Raw genomic sequence first — 13,108 nt, 5'->3', positions numbered from 1 at the left:
GTATTAGAGACAGCAGTGTGTGAGAGAGAGACAGCAGTGTGAGAGACAGCAGTGTGTGTGTTCTACGGAGAGCATGGTGTGTGAGAGAGACAGCAGTGTGAGACAGCAGTGTGTGTGTAAGAAAGAGAGCAGTGTGTGAGAGACAGCAGTGTGAGAGACCTTTTTTTATGTTTTGGTTTTTGAAACATAAATAAAACGCATAGTTATTTGCAATGTCAATAGCTCAAACTCGCGGAAATACGAGACCTATTGCATTGCAAATGCAATAGGTCTCGCATTTGCGAGAGATTAAGCTATTTTCATTGTAAATGACAATGCCATTTATTTATCTGTTTTCAAAACCAACACATAAATAAAAAGTTTGTCATTTACAATGCTAATGGCTCTAACTTTTATGAAGGCGAGACCTATTGCATTGTAAATGCTTGTTACAGTTACCAAGGGGTATTTCAGGCCCATTTCTCACCTCGAGAGAAGGCCCAATCTTGATTCCAAATTTAGTACATGCATAGAAGGTTATTCATAGACGTATAGAAATACAAAGTCCTATTATGCCACTATCAATGGTCATTGAACGCATACACGGGGAAAACACTAAGAGATGTTACTGTGTCTAAGGATTAGATACATTTCCCTGAAGAAGAAGGACTATAATTGGGCATCCAACGTATATTTACAAATGGAGTGAAAACGCATTATGATTGTAAAGCTTGGAAAATCACTTCAAAAACAAAAATAAATGATGCTATTTAGAATTAAATCATGAATGGAATGATTTGTTTACTGGTTTGGAAGCTTTGCTTGATAACATTGGGTGTGACCAGGGTTTATATTGTCTACGACATCTTACATTGATATTCATAGATATATTGCATGATCCACCATTGATAAGGCATTGATGAGCCTTCCCTATCTGGAAAGGCCATCGAATGACCAGCAGGAAATTGTGTATTGCATTGTGTTGTGTTTTTATTTTTTTATTAATGCAGATTTTATTTAGCGCAAACTCGACCCGAAGGTATTGGAGCACTGTACATGAGCACCGGTTGCGTTACATATTCAAGCACGGGGATGCATCAAGCATGCATCAAGGTTGACTTTTGCGATTCCTTATTTGCGATGATTAAGGAATCGCAAAGGCCAATGCATGTAGAAATCGCTAAAAAAATAGAGATTTCTAAACATTCCTTAATTGCAACTCACAAATTGCGAGTCGCAATTGGGAATGTCTTCCCATTCATTCCTATGGGCCTAGAGGCCCAAAGGAATGTATGGGAATTGCATTCGCAAATTGCGCATGCAATTTCAATGGTGCATGGGTTCTAAAAGGATACCCTGTTGCACCCCTGAAATCTGCATATGAGTACATCTTGCACACCCACATGCCCCAAGGGCATGTGTGTGTGTAAAATGGAACTTTATAAAATGCACCTTAGGGCATTTTTCTAAGTTTTTGCAAATTACCATCAAGTACAAATTGATGGTAATTTGCAACTCCTATTAGCAAAATTGCTATTTTTTTTTACTTTAATGCATTGCATTTAAGGAATCTCAATTTGCGATTCCTTAAATGCTATCGCAATCGCAATTTAAGTAATCACAATTTAGAGATTACTTAAATTGCGATTTTTGCATTTTAGATGATGCATCCCAAATGCAAAAATACCGGTCGCAAAGGGGCAGATTCTGAGAATCTGCCGTTTGCGACTGTTTTTTTCTTTTGCTGCATGTGTCTATAAGTGATTTGCCCAGAATCACAGGATGTGGACGTGACCCAGAGGATCGAACCCTGTTTTCCAGCCAGCACCAAAGTCAGCAGACGGACCACATCCTCTCCACATCTGTTTGGCTATCTCTGGTTAGCAGAGAGTTCGTACAGTGTTAAAATGCGAAATGGTTTCTGTGATTTAAAGCGAATGTGAAATGAATTCGCTCTAGAGAGATATCTGTAGTATTAAACGTGTATGGCCTGGTGGGCTGAAGGTATTTTCTGTCCATGTTTGAAATGGCAGTGATTGCATTGCTTCGCTAGTGTAGTGTTTCCTATTTATGCTCATCACAATCGAAGTTGTGTCATTTCATGTGATGTAGCGTATGTGAGAATGTTAAACTGGTGCTAGTTTTAGCTGAGTGTTTCTACGGTGTGGTGTGTGACACTTCTGTTGATCTGTGTTCACTTTGACAACTACGTAGCTTTGGAGCATTGTTGTGCATATTATGATTAAAGGGCTATTTGAAGTGTTATGAGAATGACCAGGTGTAGGTCGGATTGGAATAATGGTGTTATTGTTGGATATAAAGAGGTGTTGGAGACTTGATAAAAGCCCAAACATGGGATATTGGAGGTGACTTTAGGGGTAGGACACAGGTTGTCTTTAATGTATTATATGTGGGTAGTAAAGGCTAAACTGGACCAGCACGTAACGCATGGACCTGGGAAATTTGGCAGCTACAGATATATAAAGCGTAAACTTAAGGCCATCTTTATGAATCAAAAACAGGATAGGGCAACCCGCTAGTCCCCTAGGGACTGGGTATATTCAATCACAAATTATAGTTGTCCATAGGGGAATCATTCAGCATCATTTATCATTCACAATCTTGTCACAATATTGATCATTAATGTATCCATACAAGGAGAACTTTAGTAAACACCAAATTTATACCAATGGTTATTTAATTCAAAGTTTTTTTCAAGTATGTACATTTTGTATTATATTAAATTTGGATGTGCGACAATTACCGTCCTGATGACGGTCTCTGGGATCTTGTAGACCGACGTGGGACCGAAACGTCGACGAAAGCACATAGTTTTGCTTCTAATTATACACTGATCACCCAGAACATAAATTATATGTAATGTTTTGTTTGACCTCGTTCAATATGGTGTTTTGTTTTCCATATAATTTGTAAGCAAAAGGTGTTAAAAAAACTACAGTCAGATGAATGCTTAATATCAGTAGTATGCCTGTTGCCAGTCTTGAAATTCACTTTTGAGAAAACCGTTTGAATTAAATAAGCATTGGTAGAAACGTGTTTTTTACTAAAGTTCTCCTTGTATGGATACATTAAGGAGATGTGGTCTGTCGGCATAAACGCCCGATGCTGGTGCTGGAAACCAGGGTTCGAGTCTCAAGGTTGCGTCCACATCCTGTGATTCTGAGCAAATCACTAAATCTCCCTGTGCCTGAATGTGTAATGTAAATACGGTGCTCATGTAAAGCGCTCCAATACCTTCGGGTCGAGTTCGCTCTATATAAAAATATGCAAACAAAAAAATGATCACTATTGTGACAAGATTGTGAATGATAAATGATGCTGAGTGATTCCCCTTTGGACAACCATAATTTGTGATCTTTATGAATCAAGCACAAAAAAGACTTGCAAATCCTGCATTGGTGCAGACTGATGTATCCACGCAGAAGACATGATTCTGAGCAAGAACAGGCCCCTTTGACATTGGTATTACCACATGTGGCAATATTGTATTTTTATTTATCTCTGATTCCTTTGAAAACAATGCATTCGGGATTAATGCCTCTAAATCAAAGGACATAGAATTAATGGGCTGCCATAAGATTCAATCGTGGTCGTGTTGAGGGTCACTGACGTGCTAAAAAGATATGCAATCCCTTCTTATTTGTATACCACTTCCCCTGGGATCACAACTTACTGGACTTTAGACGCAGCTTTGACTCGTCTACCGGTTTGTGTCCCCGTCACCCTCCTCCTCCTCTTTCCATGCTGTGTCTCTCACCCTACCCTCCTCTTTCCCTCCTTCACTCTGTCTACCTCCCCTGCTCCTACCCCCTACCATGAATCTCTCCCCTTTTCTGCTTTTTCCCTTACGTATATGTCATTATTGTCTATCTTGCCCTTACATGTAACTATGTTGCCATGCTCTAACAACTGTGTAACCTTTATAACGATGTAACCTGCAACTATGGTCTGATACTCATGTAATGCGCTCTGATACCTCCGGTTCTAGCCAGCGCTATATAAAACCTTTTTAAATAAAATTAAAATTAAAATTAAAATCAATCGCCGTCATGCCAGTGGTGTAAGGTAAAATTATGGGCCAGGGGGTCCCCGAGTCTCATATATCTCCCAAATATTAATTGCCCTTGGGTGGAATGGACACCCTCTCACCACCCCCCACACTTATTTTTTTGTTGCTAGTTTTATATAGCGCTTACTTGACCCTTAGGTATTGGAGCGCTTTGCACAAGCGCCAGTTACATTACACTAGGACACATTCATTTATTTAGTAAGTGATTTGCACAGAAGTTTAAGTTGTCGAGTCGACGCAGAAACTCGAACCAGGCCCCCAAGTTCCAGAGTACGGGGGGGGGGCTGGGCAAAAAGGGTTTGGGGGGGGGGGGGGGGGGGTCCAGAAGGACTGTCCTGCGCCACTGGCCACTGGGGCTCCAGTGGCCTGTACTGCGCCCCCTGCGCCGTGTTTGTGATCTGTGGTGTGATGTGAGCTGTTAGCTGTGTGGTCATTTCCTGTCCCTGGTTAGTGTGAGCCTCGTTCTGTTTTGTTTCTCTGTCCAGAAACCCGGAGGCGCAGCGAGTCTCACCTTGGGTGTGGCTAAGCCAGGCCTCACGCGGAGGGGGTGGGGGGGGGGGGGCGTGGGGGCAGGGCGAGCAGGCAGCATGGGTGCTGGTAAACTTTACAACAATAACACGGGAGAGAGGGAGGGGGGCTGTTTCATGTACAAAGAGGTGGGAGGCGTAGAAGGCAGGATTCCCACAGAGAGGGAACATCTGTCAGCAGATCAAAGGGAGGCTTCTGTCCGTGCTCTGAGACACCCGAGAAGAGAGACAGCTTAGCTCAACACCCCCTGAGCCCGACACTCACTCAGGCCGGCCTGTCAGACACTGGGACGTCACCTTGCCAAACAATACTCCCAGACAATTCAGCATTTCACAGGGAAAGTCTCTGAAAAGGCAATATAGCAACATGCCATATATCATTTTACGTACCATTTGTACCACCAAAGCAAAGCTTATCTGGGGTCTTCCGCACCACTGAACTGCTTTTGTGTTTTATGAGGGTTACTGCAGTTCCACAGAGACAGCTCCGAGGGTGAGAGCGATTTACTTATCTGAGAAACAGTACTAAGCTGATGATGGGTATAAGCAGCCCAAAGCTTCAGAAAAATATGTAAAAATCTTCCGAAATACTTTCACGTTTATATGATAAAATCTGCAGGGGAATCAAAGGAGATCTGTGGAAAAGACGTTGAAAAATATATTAAAATTTCTTAGATCCTTACCAAAAATAATGAAAAAGGTACATCCAGTTGCACTATTTATTTTGGACCTTCGCTAATGTTAGAAAAGCAAGCTAATGTAAGTATGTTTAACAAAATAACCAAAAGGGGATTTTAAAAACACTTTAATCTTTCATTAATTCTGAACGTTTACATGAGGTTTCAGAACCTCTTGCTTGATACAGTAAACTTTGTGTTATTTTGCACTGTGATTTTATTCTCTCTTAGTTGCACATATTATATTTTTACACCTGTGTAAATCACTGTGACGTCGACAAGTTATTGTCTATGCTATATTTTAATTGTAACTGAATTCATATAGCGCTTACTAACCCTGATGAGGCGTCAAAGCGCTTTTCGGGAGTAGCACTCTACTCCGGAACCCAAAAATGATTAGGGGTGAATACATACAAGTCTGTTATTTGGGTAGAAAAGGATAGTGGAGGGATATATATACATACATGCCAATAGATCCGATTCAGGAGGGAGACTACTGATTTTTCAAGCCAAAAATGGCTTTATTTTAACTGTCTCCCGCCTGAAATTGCATTTTCTACAATAGAAGTCAATGGGGAATTTTCCTTTTCCCGATTTCTTATTATAAATCTCCCACGTCCCTGTCCTAAAATGTTGGCATGTATGTACATAGCACTGCAAATAACTAAATAAATATACAGGGTCTCTGACCTCCTTGTGCACACCCCTCTCTTGCTACCCTTTGTGAGTCCTCAGGGCAAGCACTCAGTTTCCCTTACACGTCCTCCTCAAGCCTCGTGCACCTACATCTCAGCAGCCTTTTTGTGTCCTGAAGCCAGAGTGTGTGCACGCTCACGCACCTTTCCTCATCACCACTTCTCCACCCCATTGCATGTCTCCACAGTACTGCATCTAAGCATGCTACATTGAGTCATAGAGATTAAGAGAACGTCTCCATGGAGGTCGCGTGACATGGACAAGGATGCTTCTCTGCAAGGACTCACTATGCAGGTGCCCACTGCTCAGCCTACTGTGCCCCTCAGGGAAGGTGATTTTCAAGCATGTCGTTTCGTGAGTACTTGCAGAGTTTCTAGTGTACGTTAATAACATAAATACGCAGTGGCGTAACTTGGCCAGAAAGATGGGGGGGGGGGGGGGGGGGGGAAAGCTTCATATTTCCCAACAATCATGCTGGCATATAATGTTAAACAACATTATACGAAAAGCGAGGCGCATGAGAGGTGTTTAAGGGTCAGCTGGAAAGGGAGGGGAATGCGGATTGGTACGAGTATTAAGTGAGAGAAACACTACGGGGCAGATTTATGTTGGACTTGCGCCACGTTTGCGCCACGCAACGGTGGCGTAAACGTGGTGCATCCCTGTGACCCATTTACAACGTGACGCATCTGCGTCACGTTGTAAAGCCCTGCGCCACATGTGGGCGTTCCGGCGCAGGGTGGGCGTTCCGGGGCAGGTGCGCCTCGCAAAAGTGGCTGAGTGAAATCTACAAGATTTCACTCAGTCACTTTTAGGCCAATGCTGCGTCAAAACCCGGCACCTGCTTGAAGCAGGCGTAAGGCTTGACGCAGCATTGGACAGATAGGGTACCCCCGAGCCTTGCTGGACCTGCGTCGCCAGCAAGCTCCAGCTGGCGCATCCCTGGGGATGCGCCAGTTATTGTAAACCTGCCCCTACATTTTGTAAAATAAGCAACATTTTCGAGGACTTTCAAAACAGAGATGAGGGAGAGTGTGTGTGTTTTTGTCAGTGTGTGCATGCACAAATCTCAGGTGAAATCCGACAGACACCTCACCATACCCGACTGAAAGCAGTTGTACCCCACAATTCATAAGAAAATAAATTTATTAGGAGGGTGTAACACCCCAACAGGGCCGGACTGAGAACCAAAACCGGCCCTGGCAAAGTGCTCGGCCGTCCCCCTGGGGCGCTGGGGTTGCCGCCGAGCTCTTTGCCGGGGCCGGTTTTCGGCCGATTTTGTTACAGGGCCGATTTTGCAGCTATGCTGCAAAAACGGCCCTGTAACAAAAATGGCCCCCAGGGGCCCAAAACCGGCCCCCAACCTTGCGGCGCACCGGGGGATTGCCCCGTGCCCGCAACGGCCAGTGTGGGCCTGCTCCCCAACCACCGCCCCTCCTCCCCGGAGCTACGCCACAAAGAACCTTAAGATAAAACTCCTTCCTTTAGTCCTGCTGTTTCTACAAACTTTATATCTGACTGAAAATGCTGCCAGAAAGAGAATAATCTGCAGGTAATTTCCGTTTTTAAAAAATGTAGTTAATTTGTAATGTCAAAACCTCACAGAAACTATGACATATGTGTTTCCCTTAGAAGAAATCTGGGTTACAGATCTGGAATGTACCCAATAATATCATCATCATAAAACTTTATTTTGGTGGTTACGACCATAAAAGTGCAAATGCATAAATTACAAGAGGACAAGATAAAAGATACCCAATAGACTTTTGGCTGACGTGAATCACCCTTAAGGAGAGGGATGTCTAGGAGGAGCAATTCTAAGAAGCTCTCACCAGGACAGTCCCAGCATGGGATACAGACAATTAAAATACTCCCCACTTCGAACCTAAGCTCGTATGGCACCAAGCAAACAAAGCAAGTTGTCATGACCCTCTCCAGAAGAGCTCTCTTGTCTCTTTTACCTAAGCATCTATCCATTCATCTGTTCATTCTTTTATTCATCATTCAGTCTTCCACCATGCTGTTCGTCCGCCCATCCATGCCCAAAACTAGCCATCCATCTACAAAGCTAGCCATTAACATATCCACCTAGCATCCATCTACCTATCCATCTATTCTTTTACTTATCCATCTCCCATCCACCCTTTCACTCATCTCATCCATCCACCCTGTTACTCCATTCATCCATCTATCCTTTCACTCCTCCATGCATCCATACTTTCTGTCATCATCCATTTACCCTTTCACTCATCCATCCCTCTACACTTTCATCTATCTATCCACCCTCCCCTTCATTCCTCTATCCATTCTTTGACTTATCCATCCATCTACCCTTTTAGTCATCCACCCTTTCACTCATCCATCCATTCTTTCAGTCATCCACCCTTTCATCCATCAATCTACACATCCACCTTTTCACTCACCTATTATCCAGCCTTTCAATCACACACCCATCCATCCATTCACCCATTCGTCCTTTCACTCACTCGCAGAAATACCCACCCTGTCACGTCATTTATGAGCCTTTGCTTCCTGAGTTGCAAACATAACAGTTCCATCAGGAACTCCACTCCCACTGTAGCTGCTAAAGCGGGGATTCACCACGCCTCTGGTTCCCAGAATTATATGATCTCTAGTGGACGGATGCTATCACGAGCACTTGCATTGTACCTTCCTGAGGGTGTGTGAGAGGGCTCCCATGTGGACTGTTTATATTTAGCTAGTAGGAAAAGGGACAATATGAGGGGGCTATATGGGTGGAGGGATTGTTGATGATAAAAATACTCAGGACCCGATTCACAAAGATAATGACCTCTTTTGGTATTCACAAACTGGTGCAAGTTTGCTGCAAAAGTGTAAGTTACATGTCTCCACCAACGGGGTATACAGCAGTTGGCTTACTCTTGCATGGGTGATTGAAGTCCCTTCTTAAACCCCTACCTTAACCCCACTGACACCTCCCTCCTCCCACCCCCCTTTTGCTAGTATTATGCCCCTTTTCCCTCCCACTCACTGCAGTTCCACCCACATTTACTACTAAAACCTATTCATACATGTGCGGAGACTCTGCTATCGAAGTAGAGAAACACACACACACACTACACACACACGCACGCGCGCACACACACACACACACACACACATACACACACACACATATAGACAATCGCAGATTTGTAAACTCCACATGTAGTTTGTGAATAGCACGTTTGTACTACTACAAAACAGACTACAAAGGGCAGTTTGCGAATTTAAGTTATAGAGCTGCCACAGCAGTGGAAATATGTTTCTAATGAACAAAAGTTGTCACTATTACCAACTCAATGGCAATTGTGTCTGGATTAGGACAGGCCACTGCCTCGCCTTCCCTCTTCCTTTGCATGGTTATAGCATGTCACATAAGCACAGTGCACACATTTATTTTAAATTTTTATTTTATTTAATGCGCTTTTATATAGCGCAAACTTTACCCGAAGGTGTCAGAGCGCTTTACATAAGAACCAGTTGCAAAACATAAGGACTAAGGATTACATGCGTTACATAAAAGATACAAACAGAAAAAATTGCAAATGTACAAGATGTAAAGTCACACAAAGAAGAGACTAGGGATTAGAATTATCTCTATATACATAGGGAAGGGCTACAAATGGATATACTCTAAGAGTTACATAGGAATGGTAGAGAGTACAAAGGTCTACTGCATATACTAGTGATTAGAGTGATCTGTATATACATAGGGAAGGGATATGAATGGATATACTCTAAGAGTCACATAGGAATGGTAGCGAGTACAAAGGTCTCCTGCATATACTAGTGATTAGAGTTATCGCTATATACATAGGGAAGGGGTACGAATGGATATACTCTAAGAGTCACATAGGAATGGTAGCGAGTACAAAGGTCTCCTGCATATACTAGTGATTAGAGTTATCTCTATATACAGAAAAGCAGAGTTCCATTAAGTGGGGTCGGACGGGGGATGCAGTCACAGCACCAAGGGAGGGTGGGAGGGATATATGGATATGGGGAAAAGGCAAATCAGAAAAGGGAAGAAACATTTGAGGATCGTCAAGGGGGAAACGAGGGAAGAGGGTTAAAGGACGAGGGAATGGACAACATGCAATGACTTGTAGACAAAGAACTGAAGGCATGATCAATACGGATCCTGCACGCTGGCTTAGTACTTAAAGGAGTTATGTGATAAATAAAAGAAGAGGTGGAAGAGAACAGATTGGGGAAAAACCCTAATTACAGTGTATTTGAAATATCTGGTAACTTGGGTCAGTGACCAATTGGAAAATCATACACAGGCAGTGAAACACTTTAAACGCATTTGTCCATATTAGTGTTTCAGCCATGTTTTTTTTGCTCATGTTAGCACTGCCCAATGGTAGTGCCCATCTCTGGCCATGTGGTGGTTGGCATTTTAGATTTTGCGGCTTGAGAGTAATGATTTTATTACAAGGGAGGGTCGTTCTCCCATTCTCATGAGCTGAGCTAGGCAGCTGCTTGAATTCTTTGTAAGAGCTGCATGGTGCAGTATTACAAGAAGCCTGTGTATATCAGGGTATACATTTGAGTCTTTGTTTTCCACATTGAGCTTGTCTCCACCGAGGATTCCAGGGGGAGCCCATGACAAGTGACCCTTGTTCACAGACTATTTCCTTTTGTCAAGAAACTCAGACTCTGACCTTGGGGTGTGGTGAGTTTTCTATGATAAACCATTGCTGTTATTGGTTGGTGGTGGACCCATAATAAAGAATAAAGAGTGTCTTTCACTAATTAATTCAGTCTAATTGCTAGAATCTGCTGCTCTGGAAAGGGTACTTCAGGCAAAGAAGAACATCCTTAGACAGAGTAGCACCCGCAGAAGGCATCTCCAAAACAAAATAGTTTGTCTGTTACAAAAAAGACTTATAATTGTTCATTACATCATCTTAGTAAGCCTATAGGGAGTCTCTTTTCAAAACTAGAGAAACCCTAAGGTTTAAAAAAGTGCACAATATGGTAGCAGGAGGTAAATCAGTGACAGAGGAAGGGAAACCAAGGATCAGCAAACCCACTACTACTGTTCCTCACTCATAGAAGGGACATTTCACTAACTAACAAATCACACACCACCAACATGTATCAATGGAGATTTTTGGAGTAAGTTTGGAGTAGCAAACACACAAAAATGGTGGTCGGAGGGACACATAACATCTACAAAGCCTAAGATCCAAAAATACATTGAGAGCCATGACTGGTAGGTACACAGCTGAAAGGGATAGAGGATATTTTCCTTCCATGAGCACAGGGCATGGGTTATGTGACCTTGACTGAAACACCATATTCCTCCTTTGAAAGGTGCATAAGACTTAGCAACCTGATTGTCTTTTCTCATACACAGCATCAACCACTGGTCTGTTGCTGGGGGTCATACAGAGAACAATTCATTTATGAAGACAATCTTCTGTGGTTGGGCACAGCCCTTATTCTCTGTATTTCTCTCACTCCCCCTTTTTTATATCTCATTTACAGACAACTTTTAGCTGTCTGTTGTCGAATACCTATTGCGTACAGTACTGAGAAGTAGAGCCTGATTTAGAGTTTAGACTTTGGTATGTGGCCCTTTGTCCCTCCTTGGTGGCAGAGGTAGTTAATTCTGCATCTATGGTTGGACTACTTTAATTACCATAATTAGAGATTTCCGTCCGCCCTGTGAAATTCCCTGTGCCTTCAGAGGAGCAGCCTCCACAGCAACTCCACTGAAATCACTGAAAGTTTTCCGAGCGGCCACTATGTTTCATGCAGCCACTCAGCAAACAGTTTTGTTTTTCAAAAATAAATTCCCAAAGTGAAAACTTATATTTAAAAAACTAAATACTAAAGAGCGTTGGAGTTTTATACCAGGGTGTCGGTAATTGTTGTTTTTTTCTGTTCGGGACTGCCAAGTTTCCCTGTGGGTTCTGAAGAGAAAAAATATAGATCAGACTGTCTGTTCTAAATAGGGTGGATGATCTGATGCACTTACACCAACGACCTAAACCCCATGTAATGTTGGTGTAGGGTTTTCCCCAGCGGAGCCAGCATGGGCATGGCCATTCGGAAACATGATGGTCTGCCTCTCTAAATAGAGTGTGTGGACAATCAGTTTGGTGGATAGGGTACTCTGCCACCTTTGTGATAGAATACCCTGTTTGACAAGCTATAATAGAAGGGGTTTGGTACATCCCATTGCTTAACATTGGTTGGTTTTCTTGCTAATCTCATTTGCTTGCATCTTATTCTATGGCTTTCCTTTTTAGGTCGATGGTGTCTGGTTTGCTAAGACTTCTTGCGGGCGTTCTAAAAGCTTTCCCAGTCTACCCCACCCCAATCTACCCAACTCAATCCAATATACCCCCATCCACCTCAATCTAACCTTGTCTACCCCACTCCAATCTACCCCATGCCACTCCAATCGACCTCAAAGTACCCCACTCTAGTCAAGTCTATCAGACTCCAATATACTCCACTCACAACTAACCCAAACTACCCCACTCCACCACATTCCACCCCAATGTACCACCCTCCCCTGCACCCCAATCTACCCTACTCCACTCCAATCTCCTTTCCACTCCAATCGATCCCACTCCACTTCAATCTGCCCCACTCCACTACTCCAATTTACCCCACTCCAATCAACGAAAATCTACCCCACAACAATCAACACCAATCTACCCCACTCAAGCCCCCAATCTACCCCACTCCAATCTACTCCAACATACCCCAAGCCATCCCACTCTACTCCAATCTACCATACTCCACTCCACTCCACCCCAGTCTACCCCACTCCAGTCTAACCACTCCACTCCACTCCACTCTAAGCCAGGGCCGGAATGGGAACCTAAAGCAGTCTTGGAAAATGTTGTCAGACCAGTCGCCATACAGTGCATGGCGAGCACATCGAGTGAGCCTGACCACTATAAAGAGGAGCTTTGGTGGGTTCTCCCCCCAAGAAAATGTGGTGGAAATGGTGCATTCTACAACACATTTATCATTTTATATCACATTGTATTAGCTTTTAACACTATCACTGCTGCAGCAATTCCCCCTCTGTGCTGCAGATCCTTCTTTCCCATTGTTCATGATGAGCTCAGCTCGTCATAAGCACACAA

This window comes from Lissotriton vulgaris, chromosome 9 (genome assembly GCF_964263255.1).
Source record: "Lissotriton vulgaris chromosome 9, aLisVul1.2, whole genome shotgun sequence".
In the NCBI taxonomy this organism is placed as follows: domain Eukaryota; kingdom Metazoa; phylum Chordata; class Amphibia; order Caudata; family Salamandridae; genus Lissotriton; species Lissotriton vulgaris.
Note: the sequence above shows the minus strand (reverse complement) of the source record.